At 35.3% G+C, this 21,167-nt stretch overlaps 1 protein-coding gene across 1 annotated transcript in view; it reads right to left on the reverse strand.

Moving 5' to 3' along the window:
- DGKB (diacylglycerol kinase beta) overlaps positions 1-21,167 on the reverse strand; it is a 715,928-nt gene that overhangs the window by 158,399 nt on the left and 536,362 nt on the right.

Raw genomic sequence — 21,167 nt, forward strand, 5'->3', positions numbered from 1 at the left:
AGGTCACGATCTCGCAGTCCGGGAGTTCGAGCCCCGCGTCGGGCTCTGGGCTGATGGCTCAGAGGCTGGAGCCTGTTTCTGATTCTGTGTCTCCCTCTCTCTCTGCCCCTCCCCCGTTCATGCTCTGTCTCTCTCTGTCCCAAAAATAAATAAACGTTGAAAGAAAAAAAAATTAAAAAAAAAATAACACTGTAGACTGTTCAACATGTAGATTTTTGACCTCTATCATTTCATTTTATATCATTTAATATTTTTATTCTATTATCATCTTCAGAAATACTATCTATCTTAACTTATTCCTTCATTCAAAAATATTAAATAAATGTTGGCTACCTGTCAATATCACTATGTGCTGCACGTTGTTTTATATGCCAACAGTAATGAATAGCATAGGCAAAATTACAGTCCACAGAGCATACCCTTTAGTGGGAGGAGGCAGAAAATAATTAAGCAAATAGAAGACAAAATAATTTCACCTAGAGCTATTTTCTCAGGAAGAAAAACCAGGAAGATGTAACAGTGTGAATGTCACGAAGCAGTGGACCAAGGACAACTATAGTGTTTGAGCTGAACCCCAAATGACCTGAAGAAGCCATTCTTCCAGAGATCTTCAACTCCTCTTTCTTTGTCATACTTCACATAGAACACCTCACAAAACCCTGCTGAGGGTTTGTGAACACAGATTTCAAAACATATCTTGAATCAGAGAACCAGATCACTCCTCACCACTTCAGCTGCTACCACCGTAGACAAAGACGCCTTTATCCCTTAACTGGTTTTTCTGCTTCTACTCTTGTGCCGACTCTTCTGGGTCTACTTTTCTCAAGCATCCACATTAGCTTCTGAAAAATGAGATTGTGTCACTGCCTTGTACAAATCCCTACAATGGTTCCCCATGACAGAGAATGTTATTGTCTGCCAAAAAAACATTTATTCTTCTTCCTCTGCTGATAGACTTACCCAGGTGTAGCTAGGCACAGCTCCCAACTTCTCTTGTAGCCAGTTTTGGCCATGTAACCAAATTCTGGCCAAAAGTGTAAGAGTCGAAGTAATATTAACATTTCTAGGAGTATGCTCTTGACAAGAAAAGAGGTGTCCTCTCTTTCTCCTTTCCACTAATTCTGTTCACGGACATGTGAACCCATGTGGGCCTTCTACCTTCTGCCATGTAATAGATGGCAAACTCTGGGGGATAGCAGAATAACAAAAAGAAATGTGGTTCTTGACACTGTTGAGGTCCCTGGGCTGCTTACCCTCACACCATTACTTGAAAGAGAAGTAAATTTCCATATAATTTAAATCATTGCTCTTTTAGGGACATGAGCAAAAATGATGTGTAGCACTTCTAGATTACACCATTAAAAGCAAAGATCAACTTGCCCTTCCCTGACTTTGCTGTCTGGGATTCAAACACAGTGACAGCAGAGGGAGCAGCCATCTTGGACTTGGAAATGAAAGCATCATCTTGAAGATGACAGAGCCATCCACTAATCCTAAACTTCCTACTTATGGACAGTTATGTGAGAGAGAAATAAAGTTCTAACCTGTTGGAAACCCTACATTTTGGGGCCTCCTTGTTATAGCATCTTATATCCTTCCTAATGGATGTATTTCCTTTCACACTTAAATTTAATCTCAAATCTTTAATATGAAGATGGGTATGCCTGTCTCATAGGGAGACTAACACCTAGCACAGTGTTTGGAATTAAGTAAATACTGAAAGTATATCTTCCTTTCTCCTCCCCTTACTTCAGTCAGTGTATCATTTTAATGACTGGAAGGCCTAAGATCTGCATGACTAAATTTTTTTTTTTTTTGAGACAGAAAGCACACACATGTGTGTGCAAGCAGGGGAGGGGCAAAGAGAGAGGAAGAGAGAGAATCTTAAATGGGCTCTGCACAAAGCATGGACCTCAGGGAGGGGCCGGATACCATGACCAGGAGGAGATCATGACCTGAGCCACAATCAAGAGTCGGACACTTAACAGACTGAGCCCCCTATGTGCCCCTGTGTGACTAAATTTTAATGAGAAATTAAATATCTATAATTAGAAAAGTGTGTTCTTAAGAGTATCACATATCACAGGGGAAAATTAAAAAAAAAAGAAAGAGAAGTAAAAAGAAAATACTCAAAAGCCCAACCACCTTGACTCAATTTAGGACAACTCTAAAGGGCCGTCTGGAGTCCAGAAGGATCAGTTTGAGGCCTCAGTTGCAATGCCCTGTGGATCTGTTTCTCCATCTTTCCAAACTTGATTTCCTCACTCCTTGCAGGTGTTACTTCTGAAACTCTTTCCCAATAAACTTTTTGCATACAACTGCCTCAGAGTTTCCAAGAGATCCCATCTAAGACATAGAACACCTCATTCCAGGAAATATGCTGATAAAAGTATAGGGACATTGATAATAATACTAGTGTTTTATGGGATTAAAGCTATATGAATATTAATGTGACAAAACTATCATACAAGTCAGGTGATAGTAAAAATATACTAATATATTTTAGACTTTTATAAATCAAGGACGTCAATGTTGCCAAATAATGTATGATTAAGAAAGAAAACAGGCTCTACACTGACAACACAGAGACTGCTTGAGATTCTCTCTCTCCCTCTTTCTCTCTTCCCCTCTCCCACTTGTGCACTTGCTTACTCTCTCTTTCTCTCTCTCTCTCAAAAAAAACCCCATAAACATTAAAAAAGAAAGATAAAAGTGAAAAATGGAATAATTAAAAATACTTTCTTAAATCAAAAGAAGATGAAACAGGAGAGTAAAAGCAACATACAAAAGATAAGACAGAAACAAATACTAAAAGACAGTAGATATATCAGTAATTATATTAAATACGAATGGAATAAATACTTAATAATAGTACTGTCAGTCTTGTTGGGAAAACATACCTAACTGTATGAAGCTTATAAGAGACATACCTTAACCCAGCATTGAAATATTAATTAAGAATAAAGGATAGAAAAGGATTTACAATGCAAGGATAATAAAGTTGGTCCAGCTATGCCAATATAAGGTAAAATAGTCTTAAGGTAAGAAGCATTACTATAAAGAGGGATATATCATAGTGATAAAAGGATTATACCATTTGCTTAGACTGCTTTTTGTAATGTGACAGAGTTGACTAGGTACAATACAGAGCATATGACCCACAAAGCTTAAAATATTTGCTAACTAACAATGTAGAAAAAGTTTGCCTAATTTAAGTGCAGAATAGAGAATCCAGAAATAAATCAACACATAAATGGACATATGAATCAAGATTATGTTATCACTGATAAGTGGATTAGGACCCTTTTCAGTAAACAGTGCTATATAAATTAAATGCTATGAAAAAAAAAAAAAAATCCGGGCTTGGATCTTAAGACATGACCAAAAAAAAAAAAAAATTCATCTAAAAGCTAAAGTTAAACAAATGAAGCTTCTCAAAAATAACACAGAAGATGTTAAATGTTTTTAAAAGAAAAAAAAAAACTAACCATAGCCTTAAAAATCAATAATCAAAAAGGAATAAATTGATAAACTGGACTTCAATAAAATTAAGATGTGACCTTCAAAAGATGCCATGCCATTAATAAAGTAAACGGGCAAGCCAAAGTCGGAGAATATAGTTGCAAACCACAGAGCCAACAAAAGACTCTAAGTTTTTCAAAGATGAATGGTTAGATAGAGATAAAAACAATTTTTACATTTTTTTAATTTTAAAAATAAGCAAAAGACTTTGACAGACATTTCATAAAGGAGGATATCCAAATAACCTAGTTACATAAAATGGTAGTCCACATCATCAGCTATCACTTGAATGCATATTTAAAGACAATAAACTAGAATGGCTACATTTAAAAGACTCATCATCCAAAACATTGCTGAGGGTATGGAGGAACTGGAAGCCTCTTCTACCCCTGGCTGGAGTGTACATCGGTACAACCACTTTTAGCAGTATCTAACAAAACTGGACATCCATATGCCCTATGACCAAGAAATTTTCTGTCTTTAGTCGATACCCAGAAGAAATACATACACACGTCCAAAGACCTGTACAATAATGTTCACAATGGTAGAAGTTATAATAGCCCCAGCTGGTAAAAAAAGAACCTACATTCATATAATGGATAATATCAAGTGATGAAAATATGAAATTAAAGAACCTAGACATAAACGAATATATGCTATATGATTCTATTTTTATAAAATTCAAAACCCAGCAAAACTTATTCATAGTAATAGAACTCAGAATACTGAGTAGGGCATGTGTTGTGGGATGGTGCTTCTGTGGTATTGGTATTCCTTTTCTTGACGGAGAAGACTGGTTAAATAGACGTGTTCATTTTGTCAAAATTCATCTCCTGTACATATAGGAAGTGTGCACTTTTCTGTGCAAATGTTAGAGTTCATTAAAGTGTTCAGCTTTTCTGTGCAAACGTTAGAGTTCATTAAAGTGTTCAAGGTTTTAAAAATTGTAACACCTAGTTGGAGAGGGATTAGGGGATGGGAGGGAATGCATGACATTTTAGATAAATGATCCGGGAAAGCCTCTCCCAGGAGAACATATTTTTGCAGTGACTTGAAAGAAGCAAAGAAGAAGCTATGTGAAACCATGTGAAGATCTGAGATAAAAACATTCCAAACAGAGGGAATTTCACTGGAAAGGCTCTGAGGTGGCATCATGCTTGGTGTATTTGATGAACAATAAAAAGGCTGACTGGACTTGAGTGGAATGAGGAAGGCAGACACATATCAGATTGGCTGGGCACATATTAAACTCCTGAATGAATGACTTATATTCATGTTGACTTTCTGTCTTAACACGCCCAGTCCATTAAATACATACAGCACACGGTAAATTGGTTTAGAATACACTATCTACTATCCTTAGGAAAATAAGACTTAAATTGAGGGTAATCAACTTGCTCAGTTTAAGAGCTGAGTATCATTTGGTTCAATCTTTAAAGTTTTGCCCATCCTACGCAATTCTTAATGAAGACAGAAACCATCAGTTAATCAAGAAAATAGGTTGAAGGAAAAAAAAGTGTTAATAAAGCATAATCTGTTTATTCACTGATCATTTATGAAAAAGAGTTATAGGCATATTTCATATATAAACATGAAAGGTTTACAGAGAGATAATGCTAGATTTAAGATGTGACACTAGCAACAATGGAAATAGAACAATAAAAAAAAATCACGTTTTAAAGGGACACAGTGCTCTCAGAAACAAAAGCTACCTAGGTTGCCCAGGAAAGGCAGCCAATGACATGTGAGGTTACTGAAACTTATTCTCAGATAGCAAAAGAATATGAACAATGATTATACTTTCCACATTTTATGAGAACCTAGACAACGCACACTCTAACTCTGTGAGAATTTTTCCTTTTTAATTTAAAAGTAGTAGCATTCACATTCCCAGCAACAATAACACAACACATGCAAGAACAATAAAATAAAAATTCAAAATCTTGAGACCATGCCAAAAAGCTTCCTTGAGAATTGTGAATGACCTTCAATGGGACTGCATCCCTGATGTCTAGAAAGAGTTGTTCAAAAGCAGTACGCACTGGACTTGAAATCACAGAACTCCTTCCATTTTCCCTTCTTACTGAGTCTATGTTAAAGGGCCATAAATTTTGTTGTCAGTTATTGCCACATCTATCGGCACACAGTCAGTGCCAGTTTGAAAAGAGTTTTGCAGCCTAGCTAGGGCCCATTACCTGTCCCCCGTCCTCTCTTACAATTTATTTTCACCCCAGCAGGCAGCACCTTACAAGGTCATTAATTTGCTAGACAGCTTGTGCTTTCCAATACAGCCTACTTTAGAGAGGGCTCTTACAAACATCTTGGTGAACCACAGTAATGTTTTGTACCACCAAGAGGGAAACAGAAATCTAAGAGCAGCAAGCACAATCTGAACTGGTTGCTCAGGAGACTTGATCTCTGCTACAAAACCAATGGGAGATGGTCATGGGCAATTGGCTGATGAGGCTCCCAAGGAATCAGGACTGTGGCCACCACAATTTTACAAGCTTTGTAAGACAGTGAGAGATGAAAGATGTATGGCCAAAGGGAATGCAGAAAATAAACCACGTATTCCATGATTCACCAGGAGGAAGAAAGTAACAAAGAAGGAGAAGCAAAGAAACTAATCTAACAGGTATTCTGACAGGGATTAACTAAACAATTCAATCATTCCAGAATCCTGGAAAGAGTCAGCTGTATTCTAGTCAACTTCTATTGGTGCAAACATTCTAATAGGAATTGCGCCTTTCTTGGGCAGGAAGGATGAAGAGCTTGTAATTCAAAGGTGGCTCAGGATGCACTCGGCACCTTATTTCTCATCAGATCTCATTTAAATATTTCAAATACTGAAAACTCCACTGCTTAATCATAATGCAGTTTTTCAGAAAAGGAAACATACATTGTAAATCTGAAGTAAGAATGGTATTCATTTTATAATTTTGTAGTGTCAGGTTTCATTCTTAGAAGTGTGCTGGTTGACAGATGGAGAATGACCTCTTAACCTTTGCCTCCTCTCTCACAAATGTGGGCCAATGTTACAAGGGCTTCACATGAATTCCAGTGATAATCTTGTGCATATTTTAGTGGATGAAATAATAGTAAGGACATCTTACATTTCTATAGTAAGTTACTTAAAATTATTGAAATAAATAATTTCATCCTGTAGGTAAAAACAAAATGAGAAATTGTTGTCTCCATTTATACAGGTGAGGATACAGATTTGGCCAAGATAATGGTTCTGAGTTCATGAATTTCTCTCTTTTTTATCACAGAATCTGTTACAGCCATTCACTTAAGAAACTGAAAACTGAAAACTAAACCTTGTCTGTAAGAAATTCACTGGCCCTCAATGTCCATGTCAAAGGTCTTTTCCCTCAGAGGTTGCTCACTTGAAAAAATAGGAAGAAGATAGCCTAAATTAAGATGAGAATTCTGTGTAAGACCAACCATTGGTGTGTTTCTTTTCTTTTCATGAAATATAACTTAGTTTTATCATAGGAAGACAGAAAAACAAAACAGAAAGACAAATCACTACAGCACATTCAACAATACTGCATTAAAAACTTCAAAGTTGCTAAGAAACTAGATCTTAATTATTTAATGGGATAGAGAGGTTAGCTATTTGGCGGTAATCATAATGCAACATCTAAATGCATCAAATCAACACACTGTATAACTTAAACTTACACCATATTACATGTCAAGCGTATCTCAATTTTAAGAATGCAAAAAATAGTATCACACACACAAAGTCATTATAGTAGCTGAACAAGATTTCCCTAGAGACCTTCAGAAGCCACCACCTTCTAATCGAGGAGTAGGTGTAAATGTGCTACAAGGGACCATTAAAAGAGGAAGTTAGCTAATGGGGCAGGATCATTCTAGGATGGCTAGGATGAGCCTTCTCATGGGGGAGGGAGAATGATGAAATCTGAAGATGGCATTCTTCTCCAAGGATGACATCTAGTAGAAGAAAAGAAAAGGAAGACCAAAAAAAAAAAAAAAAAAAAAAAACAAACCAAAAAAAGGGAATTCCTTTCCACCTGTTTTAATCCTCCTTTTCCCTGGGAATAATGATCTGTATTTCCCTCAGGAAAATGCTTAGCAAACATTTTGTATTATCAATCTCACTTCTGCTATTAAAACAAAAATAAAACTTATCTTCCTTTCTCCTAAAGCAATGCTTTGTTTGGTTCCCTGGTTTTTTGACTAGAACTTCCAAAATAATCTGTGTTCAAGAAATGTTTTTCTGCCATGCATCATTGTGTAATCTGCACTGTCCATTACTCTTTCCCCATAAATAAATCCAATATATATGTATGTACACACACACACACACACACACACACACACACCATAAACACATATGCACTTATACACACAAACTCTGTAACAACATATACCTGATAAAGGCCTTTTCTGTGAGTACTCACTAGTAAATATCCAGATTTATTAACCCCTGTCCCCCATGGGAGAGATTTAAAATGTCAGATAATTTTTAGTTTAATTCAACTTTTTTTTTAAATTAAATTCAAGTTAGATAATATACAGTGTAGTCTTGGATTCAGGAATAGAACCCAGTGATTCATCTCTGACATATGACAACCAGTGCTCATCCTGGTAAATTGCCGCCTTCATGCCCATCACCCATTTAACCCGTTCCTCTACACACCTCCCCTCTGGCAACCCTTTCGTTCTCTATATTTAAGAGTCTCCTATGGTTTGCCTCTCTCTTTTCTTTAATATTACTTTTCCTTCCTTTCCCTTGTGTTCATTTGTTGTGTTCCTCAAATTCTACATACGAGTGAAATTATATGATATGTGTTTTTTTCTAAGTGACCTATTTCGCTTACCCCAGTTCCACCCATATTGTTGTAGATGGAAGGATTTCATTCTTTTTCATCACAGAGTAGTATTCCATTGTGTGTGTGTGTGTGTGTGTGTGTGCGTGTGTGTGTGTTTGTGTATATATATATATATATATATATATATATATATATACACTACATCTTCTTTATCGTTTTATCAATCGATGGGCATCTGGGCTCTTTCCATAATTTGGCTATTGCTGATAGTGCTGCTATAAACATTGGGGTGCATGTACTACTTCAAATTAGCAGTTTTGTGTCCTTTGGATAAATTCCTAGTAGTGCAAGTGCTGGGTCATAGGGTAGTTCTATTTTTAATTTTTTGAGGAGTCTCCATACTGTTTTCCAGAGCAACTGTACCAGTTTGCATTTCCAGGAACAGGGCAGAAAGGTTCTCCTTTCTCTGTACCCTAGACAACATCTGTTGTTTCCTGAGTTGTTCATGTTAGCCATTCTGACCGGTGTGAGGTGGTATCTCATGGTGGTTTTGATTTGTATTTCCCTGATGATGAGTGATGTTGAGCATCTTTTCATGTGTCTCTTAGCCATTTGGATGTCTTCTTTGGAAAAGTGTCTATTCATGTCTTTTGCCTATTTCGTCACTGGATTATTTGTTTTGGGATGTTGAATTTGGTAAGTTCTTTATAGATTTTGATTACTAACCCTTTATCTGATTTGCAACTATCTTCTCCCATTTTGTTAACTGCACAGCTAATTCAACTTTTAAGCCTAAACTGATGCATTTACTTTATTTTTGTTTGCAATATTTTGGATAACTGCATAGTTTCTTGACTTGCAAAAGAAGTTAAATTTCAGGATGTACCATAAGTCTACCTTACCAAGTCACTCCCTTCCTCAGAATGAAATCACCTGTTATATTTCCTTGTTAATTGCTGACTGCTGTATGAACATTTGGATGAAAAGTTTACAAAGGTAAGATATACAAAATATTCAGAAACCAAAGAGCAAAAATGAAAAAAAACAAAAAATGCAACAGAAATCTAAACTAATCTATTTTAACATGACAAATAAGATAAAGACCTTATAGAATTAGAAGAAATGGGTTTCATTAATAAAAAGACAGAACACATATTGATGAAGAATTTAGAAATAATACCTAACTACAATAATGCACAAAACCTCAGACTCAAAACAGCACTGCTTATATGTTAGCATATATTAGTAACACCGTTTCATATCTCTGGGAGTTACTCAAATCCTACAACACATTTAAAATTGCTATTTCAATATGATACAATTACTATCTTTTAAAAATCAAACAACATTTTTTATACTTTTATACTAGGTAAAAGATGAGTTGACTCCTTTCCTTGCTACCCACTTGGCACACTAAATATCCTGGTACTTCCATTCTAGGGAGTGGCAGGGCAATGTTAAAAAAAATACTACAATGTGGGGCACCTGAGTGGCTCAGTCTGATAAGCATCCGACTCTTAGTTTTGGCTCAGGTCACAATCTCATGGTTCGTGAGTTTAAACCCTGCAATGGGCTCTGCACTGACAGAGTGGAGCCTATCTGGGATTCTATCTCATCCCTCTCTCTGTGCTCTACCCTGCTTGTGCTATCAAGATAAAAAAAAAACAAACAAACAAAAAAAAAAAACTTTAAAAACTTAAAAAAAAAACAGCACAATGTAAGGGCTCTGTGGGAAGAAAGTGCTTATAATCAACTATAGAAAGCTTGGCAAAACTATCAATGATTAATATATTATTTTGTTACTGTTTAATTATTTACCAAAGAGATTTAAGAGTTAAAAGTTTCACAGCACCAACATGTTTAAATATGAAGTGACTTGTGTCATCTATTTTTTTTTATTGAAGTCACATTTTTGTGCACATGACTCTCTTTTTAATTTTGAAAAGACATTTAATCACAGATCCCATGAACCTTTCTTGCAGAAAATTTAATAACTAAATGTTCTTTGGTATTTGTTCATTTTTTTCTCCCTTACTCTTTGTCTAACAAGATACTCTGAAAATGTGAATGCCACAGACTTAGAAAGAAAATGTCTTATGTAGTTTTTGGAGGGAGAGATACATATTCTCAAGCATCATCAGTAGGGAAAAAGTCAGTATGCTAAGGACTTTAACTATCAGAAAAGACATGAATTTAAATCAATATGCAGAAAAAAGATTCTTAAATATTTTTTTGTTATTCATATGTTGAAAATGCTATGGTTTTCTCAGCCACAGAAATTGAGTTCTACAAATAGCAGCAGATTATTTTATTAAATCAGAACCAAATTACTAATTTCAGTATTAATGGTTAGCTTTGACATGTTTAAAAAGGGTAGAAGGTACTTAATAGACCTGTCTTCCACCCTGAAATGAACAACTGTTCAGGGAAATGGAAGTGTTCAAAGATACATTTTCTTTCAGCCAATCTGTGAAATATAATATAATTATTCTCTTTTAATGAATCTCTCAACGAGGAGCAATCTTTCAGAGCTTGAACAGGTAAAATATAATGATAATGGGAGAAGCTTTGTAAATAAAAGGATGAAATGAGATTGTTATTTTATGCCATATTACGGGATAATTAGAATAACAGTGCAGCATTCATCAGGCATTTGAACTTTCTAAAAAAATTCCCTAGGGCTCATTTAAATTGGTCATATTTATCCACGGAGATTTTTAGTCTTATTTCAAATGACTGTCACCTTATAACATTGAGGCCTCAATCTTTACCTTACTCTGATTAATGGTTGTACTTGTACAGCAGCCAACAGATGCTGCCTGAAAGAGACACCAAGAAACCCCTGAATTTATCAATCTACAGTTTACCAAGAAAAAAACAATAGAACTATTTTTATTAAGCCTGGAGAATAATTATCCAGAATGGAGGGAATGATGATCTATATGAATCTCTATCAATTTCCAAACAGTTGGCTGGATACTGTCCAACAAACTACAAATGATATGTTAACTACTTCTATATAATAAAAACCTTATTCATGAAAACTAAATTCATGGCAATGGAACTCTAGTGGTTGGTTGCCTTGGTTGTCTCAAATTCACATGGCTCAAAGCTAATTAAGTAGGTGGTGGAATCTGACTCTTTTCAAGAAAGAGGTATTGGGGCACCTGGGTGGCTCAGTCAGTTAAGCATCCAACTCTTGACTTTGGTTCAGGTCATGATCTCATGGTTCGTGAGTTCCAGGGCCATTGGGCTTCGTGTTGATAGTGTGGAGCCTGCTTGGGATTCTCTTTCTCCTCTCTCTGTCTCTGTCTCACTCTCTCTAAAAATAAATAAATAAACTTAAATTAAAAAAAAAAAAAAAAAGAAGGCTCTTTGCTCCCTAATGGACTCCCAATGGCACCCTTTGGTAGTTAGACAAATGACTGCAAACAGAATCAGGTGATAGATTGTTGTGGTTTCCTCACATCCATTAAGGTAACTGGAAGAAAATACTTATAAATGAAAGAGAGGTGAAATAAAAGTCTAATATCTCTCCTGGTATGACTTGAAATCTTTAAATAAGACGTCATTCCACAAGATGGTGCAATTGAAGTTTCATCCTCAAGGAGATTAGTTTTTCTTTGTTATTATTTCCCATCTTGATGTAAGAGAGAACAGTTTTTAATACCAACAGAATAAAAAGGAACTAGGACTCATGTTTAACAATTTTTGTAGTGGGTTTCATGTCGTTTTGAAAGTTCTTTCATGTTTACTATTTTTTTAATCCTCCCTAACTTCTTGTCATATCTTGATTATAGGAAAAATTATTTTAAGCTTCCCGGGGCACATCTATTACATGAGCTTTAAATTACCACCCTCAAATGGCAAGATTACAGTAGAGTTTTCCATTTAGGAAACTTATAAGAATGATCTCATATTTGGGAGCTTTATGTGACTATGATTTGAAACCAAGATCTACAAGTGTTATTCAATTAGTTGAGGCTTATATAATCAGTCAATATTTATTTAACTTGGAAATATATTTTATATTTTCACCACTGCATAAGTTAAATTTACTTAGACTTATAATGCATCCTTAGCCTGGGTGGAGGACCTGCCATTGTTTTCTACGGACTCAGGATTGAATACTATGTCACAGAAACACGTCAGGTAGTCGTTTTATCACTGATGTTAGACACCAACATCATAGAGAAAATGATCCATTAAAGCGTTTATATTTTCCATCTTTCTCTGAAGTCACAATTAAAATCAATAGCTGGAAAAGTAGAAGGGGAACAACTGGAAATAAAGAAAGTAGTCTGCCTCAGAAGTCCGAGAAGGTAACAGCTGAGTTTTAATTCAAACCCTCAAATAAACAAATCCCTTTCCTTCTGCTTTTGCATTGACTAGATTGATTGCCAGATCATACATTTTTCAAAATGCAACTGCTACAAAATCTAATTTGTTTCAAGTTTTCTCAGACTCATTGTGTTGAAGCAAATTACTCCTTGTTCTGCCTTTCCCTACCTTTGTGTTACTTGGATTTTCTCCATTTTCCTATTTCAGTTTTTTTTTCTTTTTTCAACGTTTATTTATTTTTGGGACAGAGAGAGACAGAGCATGAACGGGGGAGGGGCAGAGAGAGAGGGAGACACAGAATTGGAAACAGGCTCCAGGCTCCCAGCCATCAGCCCAGAGCCTGACGTGGGGCTCGAACTCACGGACCGCGAGATCGTGACCTGGCTGAAGTCGGACGCTTAACCGACTGCGCCACCCAGGCGCCCCATATTTCAGTTTGTTTTTAAGAATAAGCTCTTAATAGTAATGATCTCATTTATGTATTAGAAAATACCACTTCCCTGTTTAAATTATTACTTATCTGTTGTATCAAAATGATTTCGTGGACTTACCATTTTACTATAAGAAGTTCTAGAATTATCTATCGTGCATCTCATATTTTATTCCCAGAATTATACTATGTGCCAGACTTTGTTTCTAGAATACTGTGTGTCAGGTTTTGAAAATTTGACTGTTGAACATGGGAGAAAAGGGCAATAATGCTAGTTCGAAAGACTGCCAACTGATGTTTCAATTGTTCATAAATAATAATTTACTCATATTTATGGGTTTTGTTTTCCAAATTTCTATGAGGCTAGCACATTCTCTCTACTTTTATAGTGCCATGACAAATAGAAATTTCATAAATGCTTCTTCATAATATATATGCTTTTATAGGACAGCTAGGTCAAAGATAAGAATACCCAGTCTTATATTGTGAAAATACATTTCTACTTTTACATGCAGGAAATATGTTTTGTATTCCTTAAGTTTTTATTACTGTTTTATAAACTTTAAAAGCATGCCTTTCATAAAAATATAGAGAGCTATCATATAGGATATCTAGGTGTATGATTCAATATTCAGCTGTAAACAGAAACTTCGAGATTTAGATAGTTTTACTAAATATGTGATATTATTTACATTACCCACTGCTGGAGGCAGTTTAAAAATATACAATTAGGAACTCATTTGAGACATCTCCTTAAAGGTTACTAGATAGCAAATGTTTGGATCTATTTTCAACGAATAAAATTATCATGGAATCAGTATATGTTTTTTTGTGAAATGTAATATCTCAAATGCCATAATCTTTTTTCCACAATTTTAAGATCCAGGTAAAATAATGCAGCATAAAATACTTTCTTGTTTCTAAATTTAATTGATTTAATCACTGGATTTAAATGCTTGGAAATTGTTCTGCTTGCCGATGTTTGAATGCCAAATACATCATCTACAGTTCTAAAATGAATGTTGCAGTTTATATTTAGACAACTTAAAACATTGCCTTCTAAATTACCCCAAATAACCCACAGAAATGTCTAGAAAAACTGATAATAATGGATGTCAAATGTCCTTACCATCAGCTTTCAGATAAGCATAACCTGTACAAGGCATAGAAAGTATTAGGGTCTTACGATGTAAATGCCTGTGCAGTTGCCCAGGCGATACAATGCACAGCACACACAGATTAATCTCAACTCTTTCAGAGCCTACGATCCCCATTTTAAAGATGGAGACACAAGAGCCAATAATCTTATTTATCTTCAGAAGCAAAATAAATTCAAGTTTTGCTGCTTTCAGAGATACCAATTTGCTTATTCTCTCTGATCAGTTTGGTTTGGATTGATTTCTTCTTCTTCCTACTTCCTGGGAGTTTTCAAAAACAAAACAATAAAGACATCTGATATAGAGAGATTCCTTGATAGTCAGGTGCACAGTCTCTCTTCTCTGGCTTCTAAGAAGAATCAGGGTTATAGTCTTTCCTAGCACAGAGCACACACATCACACATAGGGTGGGGTGGGAGTGTATGTAGTGTAAAGTCCATAGAAGAGCTTACTCTTGGGGGACTGATACATAGTAAACTTTAAGCAAGATGATGAAAAAGAGGAAGAATGTTTACACTAAGTGTCTAAAATTAGAGCTGTGTGAATGACAGGAAGAGAGGAGACCTGTAACTTCTAAACTTCAGTCTTTCTTGTCCCACCTTCACAATCTTTGCCTTACTCAAATACCTCCTATATTATTATTCAGTTTTGGTTTTTACCCTATTTTTGCTCAAACAGATTTACTTCAAGAATAAAACTGAGGTTAAAATTGTAAGTTAAAAAAAAGCAGCATCCCTTACCATAAACAACTATAACAATAGATATAAAAACTACTAAACTTTAAAATATCCATCTGCATACAGCTTGAACCATTTTGATTTTCCATCAGCGGAATGCATGCTGCAATCCTGGGAAATGCCGCTCAAATAAAAGAATCTGCATTGTTGAATGGGAATGAAATCACTGAAAATTTCTTGGATAATATCACATGCCAATTAGTTCATAAAATTAACTTCTGGGGGTGCCTGGGTGGCTCAGTCGGTTAGGCGTCCGACTTTGGCTCAGGTCATGATCTCGCACTTTGTGAGTTCAAGCTCATGTTAGGCTCTGCGCTGACAGCTCAGAGCCTAGAGCCTTCTTCGGGTTCTGTGTCTCCCTCTCTCTCTGCCCCTGCCGTGCTCTTTCTCTGTCTTTCAATAATAAATAAACATTTAATTTTTTTTTAAATAAACTTCCATATGACTGGTACCTGGATACTTGTATCCACATGTGTGGTGAACAGTCACCTGGCTGATGAGGTTTCAAGCAGGAAGTCCCAGCGGCTCCCCACAGTGTTTCCAGTAGCTTCTGGCAAATGTTTAAAACTCTTTGGCTTGAATTACTTTGGCTGAGTGGTTTCAAACCTTTTAAAGCAGTCAACCTTTTTTTTTTTTTAATTTTATTCAGATTAAGCAACATTTTAAAGATCAGGAAATGGAAGAGAAAATTTAGATTTTATTTGTACAAATATATTTTAGAGGTTCACTTTGAATAGTCAATCCATGAGAATAATGGACTTTTTCTGATCAACAGTTGCAGTATCACAGTCATCTTATTTTCACTGATTTCTGCATTTTGTTTCAGTTGTGTGGCATTGAAAATATCCTGAACCAAACAGCATGTGACGGTAAATGCTAGGAATGTTTTGCAACTCACGTGGTGGTCTTATACCATTTCTGGGAAGTGAAATAGTTGGACTTGTACCTTCAAAGCTAAGACCATTAGCATAGCTGAAAACTGCTCACATTACTTGACAAGTCCTCACTGTTTGGCTAAAAAATACTTTGAAAGATGTTTTTTTAGGATACATGGACACCTATGATTACAGCAGTGTTATTTACAAAAGCCAAGATATGGAAGCAGCCCAGGTGTCCAATGATTGATGAATGGATAAATAAAATGTGATATATAGAGAAAATGCAATATTATTCAGTCACTAAAAAGGAGGAAATTTTGCTATTGGCAATGGCATGGATGGAGCTAGAGAGGTTATAACACTAAGTGAAATAGGTTAGTCAGAGAAAAACATACCATAAGATAACACACATATGTGGAAACTAAAAACAAATGGGCAAATGGGAAAAAAAAGAGAGAGACAAACTAAGAAACAGACTCTTAACTATGGAGCACAAACTGATGGTTACTAGAAGGGGGGTGCATGGGGGATGGGTTAAGTAGGTGATGAGGATTAAGGAGTGCACCTGCTGTGATGAGTACCAGGAGATGTATGGAACTGTTGAATCCCTACATTGTGTACCTAAAACTAATATAACACTGTATATTAACTAACTGGAATTAAAATAAAGACTTACAAAGTAAAATACTGGTGAAGATAACTGACTGAAACACAAAAAAGAAAGCATAAATAATTTATAAGATATTCACCTTATAGATTACTTTGTAGCCACAAAATATAAATGATTAAAATGAGGGGCGCCTGGGTGGCTCCATCGGTTAAGCGTCCGACTTCAGCTCAGGTCATGATCTCACTGTCTTGATGAGTTTGAGCCCTACGTCAGGCTCTGTGCTGATGGCTCAGAGCCTGGAGCCTACTTTGGATTCTGTGTCTCCCTCTCTCTCTGCCCCTCCCCTGCTCATGCTCTGTCTCTGTCTCTGTCTCAAAAATAAGGAAAAACATTAAAATTTTTTTAAATAAATGAATAATATGATATTCTGCCATGGAATGATTCCTAAGATATATAATAAAAAAAAAAGGCAAGTATCAGAACAATGTATATGGTACAATCTCACTTATGTGCACAAAAAACATGCCTGGTATATAAGAACACGGCTGGTAGAAAAAGGCAGAGAGTCCATATTCTAAACCTGGAGTCCATATTTTAAACCTTACTTCTGTAAGGGCCAGACAAATATTTTCAACTTTGTGGCCATCCAGTCTTTAAGAAACAACTATTTAACTACACTGCTGTAACACGGAAGCTATTATAGACAATTATAGCAGGAATACAACTGAAAGGGCATGGCTGTGTTCCTGTAAAACTTCGTTTGCAAAAATTTTGTATGATTGATTTGGCCCCTAGGCCAGAGTTTGCCAACCCTAGTCGTTTTTTACTCTGTTTGCAGAGTAAGAAGTGAATTATTGCTAAAATCATTTACAAAAAAACATACTAGTGTATCATATATATTTAAAAAATATTAACAAGCAGTGCCCAATCCAAAAAAACACAGTTTTTCAACTTTGTCAATCCAAATTACTGTAAGATGCTACTTGTTATTTGGTTTAGATGTTCACTGGAAGTTTCAGTTAGTCAAATTCATCTTACTGTGCATACTTAGCTGAAATTTTGTTTCAATTTCATTGCAGGCTCTTTGGTTGCAGTTGTGAGCATGTTTATACCACGAATCTCTGATAAAAGCGCACTTGATGTTTAAGCTACTACAAGCCTAGTATCTTTGTGATGTACTTAATGCAATTTCTTTATGACAAAAATGCTTCCTAAAAATTCATTTCCATTTTCATTTAAATAGTATTATTATCACTTTGTTTTCACTTCCATTGATTGTTATGTACCGTTTATTGCTTATGCCAAGTAAAAGTACCGAAGTTTGTGGGCCTTTTAATTGAATGTGATCATATACACTGTGGTGGTAATGTACCCTTATGTGCAATTATCCTATTAAATATACAAAGACATTAAGAGAGAGACAGCACATGAGCCGGGGAGAGGGGCAGAGGGAGGGAAAGAATCTCGAGCAGTATCCAAGCTCAGCACAGAGCCTGACATAGGGCCTGATCCCATGGCCCTGGGATCATGACCTGAGCTGAAACCAAGAATCAGACGCTCAGCTGACCAAGCCACCCACATGGCCCATTACATACATTTTTTTAAGTGACCGTTACAAAACTACAGCTTTTCCAATTAATGGCACAGTTTTTACTTTTTTTATGTGTGTGTGTGTGTGTGTAGATATGTATAATCTGTCTTTTTATCTATCTACTGAGAAGGAAGAGGAGGATAAGAAACAGGAGGAGGAGAGGAAGTTATTTTGTGGTAGCAGAATTTAATGATTTTAGAGTCATTAATATGACAAAATGTTTTATAGAACACACCTTACCGTGTTTTCATTATAGTTTTTTTTCTTATATTTCCAAAATATGGCAATAATTGGTTTGAACCAAGGTTTCACAGAACCTCTGAAAAATTACAGTTATAACTCAGTGGGACAAAGTTTGAAAAATAATGGTTTAGCTGAAGGCCTTTATTTCTTTTAAAATGCAAATACCTCTACTTTCATCTGCAATCAGTCATTTCTACATTAATGTGAGTGAATTTATTAGACATCCTTCTGAGGCTTGGATTTACTTCAGAAGAGAAGGAAGCAAAGATAAACTCAGTAACTGAAAGTAGTGGGAAAGACTGAGCTAATATTAGGGTAGGCGCACTGAAGAACTACTTGGCCTACTTTACAATTTTGCTTAAAGACCATGGTGTCTATACATAACACGCTTACTTATATTTCCAAAAACAAAACACAAAAGACAAACCCACAGAGAAATTATCTACTGAGCTGGATGAGTGTGAATATGTTTCAGAATTGCATCCAACTGTTCTAAAATGTTCTGCTGGAACAATAATGTAATTAAATGAATTACTTATAATTTTGATCAACTTGAATTAAACCAAGCATAAAATTTCCAACCAGTGAAATTATTAACTGAAGATACTCTGATCCTATGCTGTGAGTGTCCTCAAAGATTGCAAGCAAATTAATTGTGCAGGAGTCCCAGATCATAGACAGCATAACATAGATGAGGATTTAATGCTCTAAAACCTGGTCCCATACCTTTGGTTTATGGCAGTTTCAAAATGAATAAAAAATAAGTAAACTCTTTCTTAATTTAAACCCTTCTACCAGATAAAACAATCTTTCTTTATTATAAGAATCTAGATACGTATGCTGCCTCTACTCTCTGTCCCCATCAAAAGCATTCTTACACTTTATGAAAACAAACATCCTTCCAATATACTAAAAGTTAGTTTAAATTATAAACTTTTTGCAGAAGCATATCAGAAAAGTTGTTTGTTAATATTTCAAGAAGGTACTTCCTAAAAAGGAAGTTATAGTACTAAATTTTTTTTTAGTTCTTTACTTACATGTTTTCTAAGAGTAAAAAATATTAACTTGGATCTGGGCTAAAGAAATGTTTTCAACTAGAATTACATTTTTCATATTTCAAGCTAAAGTCAACACTTATAATCATTTTATGTGAAATTGAAAATATATTTAGATTTAAAATATCGATTGACCTAACATTTAATACTATTGTTTTTGTGTCAAGGTACTAAAAACAAAATCAAATGATAGAAATATGTACCACTTAGAAAAGGGGTCTACTAAGTAATAACTTTCACTTCTTGAGTATTGAGTACAACATTTACTGTTGTACTGTAAATTGCAGAATAAATCTGCAATCAAATCTTAGAGGCATTTTGAAATACTTCTAGCTATTTTGTTGTCAAATATATCAAAATGGAAAAAAATCTAGATAAGTTAATAAAAAGGAAATACAGGTTAGTATATTATTTAATATTCGGCTGATAAGGTCATTTTTAATAAGGGAATTGTTCTTGTCTGAAGATTAAACTCAAACAACTTAGCATCATCGGTTTCAAGAGAAGGAACAAAAAAGTTGAGCCAAATCGGTTATGAACATACTTTGGTTACTGCTCGTACAATGACCTTCGAAAACACTGATTTCTGCTGTTTTTCCCTTTGTGGTGAGAAAAAATGTATTTGAAGTCACAAACCCTACAGGTTTGTAGTTTCTTCTTTCCCGAACTTACGAAAACTTGGCCCTAATAGTTCCACAACAGTAAGTAAGAAGACAGTGGGAAGAAAGAAGTTCTTGTACAGTTAATGGGCAATGACAGTCTCTGGCAGTATTTCTGGATGATTTTTCTGTGCTTTATTTCAGGTGTGTATCCTGATAAAAAGCATACAGAGGGCGAGAGTGAGGCCAGCAGAGGCCAGGGAGGCCAGCGCTATAGGGGTTGTATAGACACTTGTCCCGGTCGAGCACAGTCACGAGTTTGACAAACTTTAACAGCTCGAGAGGTGAATGTAGATGGCAGCCGAACACTGAGAATAATTCAGATTTCTATCTGGAATATCAACATGCAAAGGACATGCCAAGTATTAGTATGTAGTAACCACATAAATATTGGAAATTATTATAAATATTATATATATATATAACTTTTTTAAATTATATGGATTCTATTACTAACATATATGTACTCAGTGCTTCCCTAGAAAGAGAAGCAGAGATTTTTAAGTCTGATCTTAGTACGGTCCTTGAACTAATTTTAATACATAGGAGATTTTTTACTAATTTTCTTAGAATATTAACCTTGTATTTAAATATAAATACAATATTAATGTCAACAACCCCTAGGGAAATAATTATATCTAATTCCCTTCATTTTATGATTCATATGGTACAAACCCTAGTCACTTCTTCTATATGTGTTTCCTCCAAAAAACACTTTTCTCGATGTTTTCATATACTTACATAACTCTGAGTATGAAGCATTTATATTAACTTGGTGTATATTTCTTGTACTAAATTACATGACTCTTCAGGATTTACCTCTTTAGGATTACCTACCTGTTTAAGGGGCTTCAAAGGCTTTTGTCATTGACAGGTTGTAATAAGCGCTCCTTTCAAGAGAATAGTACCTAATATTTGCTCTGTTAATCTTTGTCACCATAATCCATATAACATAAGTAACTGCCAGGTACCGAAACTTAAATCAGATACCTGAAGACAAGGAAAGATAAAGCTATTTCCTGCCACCATAAACCCTACCAACCATCTTCACATGTTACTGTGTTACTTATTTTTTAAATATATTTATTTATTTTTCTTGGGTCTATAAGCCTGTAACCTCTCCATATTCTGCCTTTGCT

The sequence above is a fragment of the Lynx canadensis genome, chromosome A2 (assembly GCF_007474595.2).
Source record: "Lynx canadensis isolate LIC74 chromosome A2, mLynCan4.pri.v2, whole genome shotgun sequence".
Classification (NCBI taxonomy): Eukaryota; Metazoa; Chordata; class Mammalia; order Carnivora; family Felidae; genus Lynx; species Lynx canadensis.